General features: G+C 49.9%; 1 protein-coding gene across 1 annotated transcript in view; it reads right to left on the minus strand.

Annotated features, from left to right (window-relative positions):
- zfpm1 (zinc finger protein, FOG family member 1) overlaps positions 1-2,500 on the minus strand; it is a gene marked incomplete at both ends in the record, with an annotated part of 35,953 nt that overhangs the window by 947 nt on the left and 32,506 nt on the right. The gene's annotated exons all lie outside the window — the stretch shown is intronic.

The raw sequence follows: 2,500 nt of genomic DNA on the forward strand, positions 1-2,500 counted from the left end.
ACATACGCACACACCCACATACACTTTCTAGCACGCACACATACCCACCGACACACACACACACACACGCTAGCACACACCCACACCCACCCACACACACCCACACACACACACACACACACACCCACACACACACACACACACACACACACACAGAGGGGTGAGTGCCTGTACGGACCAGTTAATGAAAGAGAGGTTTTTATCTTCCGCCCGCTTCTCTTCTCCACTCCTCCTTTCTCCTCCGTCTCCTCCATCTCTGGCGCCTTAATTAGCCGCTCCGCTCAGCGCCTGGGCCCCTGTACCTGTTCTCCCTGTTCCTGTTCCTGTTCCTGGTCTGGAGGAGACGCAGGGAAAGATATTACCACTGATTAGGCTCTAATTAACGCATGCTCGCTAAAAGACTGGAATGAAAAGAGAGAGAGAGGGACAGAGAGAGAGAGAGAGAGAGGGAGAGTCAGAAAGACAGACGAATGAGAAGGAGAGAGGGAGAGAGAGAAAGAGGGAGATGGAGAGAGAGAGACAGAGAGAGAGAGAGGGGGGGAAAAAGACAGATGAATGAGAAGGAGAGAGAGAGGGAGATGGAGAGAGAGAAAGAGAGAGAGAGGGAGAGACAGAGAGAGAGAGAGAGAGAGAAAGAAAGAGAGAGAGACTGAGAGGGAGAGAGACAGAGAGACAGAGAGAGAGAGAGGAGAACAAGAAGGAGGGAGAGAGGGAGTAGTATCTCCATCATCGCTGGCTACGTCCTTGTAATGAGAAATCGATTTTAATAAAAGAACACGAACAATGTCCCGCTGTTCTACACTTTGTCTGACTCAAGGAGAAAAAGTGAGGTTTGACTGCTGCCAGAGATGTCCTTTTGTACTTCTACGCTGGATGAAGAGGCTCCGCCGTGCTTCATCATACGTGCTTTAGAAAACCTTGTTGTTTTCACAACGGTTTGTTTGTGGAGCAGAAAACAACCAGAAGATGAGAATAATGATTTTCTGTAGCACCTTAGAAGGCACTAGAAAGGCCTGCAATACACCTGTAGAGGTACAGTATGTGTGTATATCTATGTATGACACATATCTATGACCTCAATGCACTCACACACACACAGACACACACACACACACACACACACACACACACACGCAGGCAGGCAGGCAGGCAGCCACACACACACACACACACACACACACACACACTCAAGACACTGACTGTAAAGTAGCCTTGACTTTGACCAATGGCTGTTGACGACAGAGGCAGTCAAGTGTGACAGAGAGGGCGGCTAGCCAATGGCAGCTGCCTAAGGTGTGCCCTCGCGGGTCAGACTGACTATAGTCAACTCAGAATTCATTTCAAAGTGCTGGTGTTCGCCTTCAGAGCCCTCCATGGCCAAGCCCCCGCCTACACCTCCGATCTCATCCACGCCTCCTCATCCAGCCGGTCACTGAGGTCATCCTGAGGTCATTCGTACCATGGACCAGACTTAAAACTAAAGGGGACAGCAGAGCGTTTGAGGGGACGGCCCCAAGACTCTGGAACGCCCTCCCCCCTGACCAGAGAGACTCTGGAACGCCCTCCCCCCTGACCTGAGAGACTCTGGAACGCCCTCCCCCCTGACCTGAGAGACTCTGGAACGCCCTCCCCCCCGACCTGAGAGACTCTGGAACGCCCTCCCCCCCGACCTGAGAGACTCTGGAACGCCCTCCCCCCTGACCTGAGAGACTCTGGAACGCCCTCCCCCCCGACCTGAGAGACTCTGGAACGCCCTCCCCCCCGACCTGAGAGACTCTGGAACGCCCTCCCCCCCGACCTGAAAGACTCTGGAACGCCCTCCCCCCCGACCTGAGAGACTCTGGAACGCCCTCCCCCCCGTGCTGTGAAGAGCGCTATATAAGTAACGTTTTACTTACTTACTTACTTTACTTTAGAATGTGAAGCTGTTACTGACACACATACGGAATCTACGCTCCAGCAAATTCATAATTTTGGTCATCCCAAAAGTCCGCACCTCCTTCGGCCATCACTCTTTCGAGTTAGGGTTAGGGTTAGGGTTAGGGTTCGGGTTAGCCCCTACTAACTGCCCCTACTGACTGGAATGAGTTGCAAAGGACACTAAATCTCAACACCTTCATCTTGTTACCCTCTTTTAAAAACTCTTACTTAGATTACTAGATTACTAGTCTCTGATCACTGCACCTGCTTTTAAAATAACCTCCCCCTGCTCCCTGCTGTTTTTACATAATGTTTTATATAAGGTCTTCTACAATATGCAACCCTCTGTGAATAGCTGTGCGTCCATTCCGTGAATAGCTGATGTTACCATGATGTCGTTACCAAGGAGATGTCATCAATCAGAAATCCATATATACATTTTCCACCAAAATATTGTTTCAATTCGACTCTAATCAAAGTATGGCTGCTTGCCACTACAATGGAGAGGCTTCTATCATATATGGCTGTGTTTTGATGTTTTCTGTCATCTAAAACAAGAATGATTTGATTTGATTTGATT

This window comes from Nansenia antarctica, assembly GCF_963989245.1.
Source record: "Nansenia antarctica genome assembly, chromosome: 9".
NCBI classification, from domain to species: Eukaryota; Metazoa; Chordata; class Actinopteri; order Argentiniformes; family Microstomatidae; genus Nansenia; species Nansenia antarctica.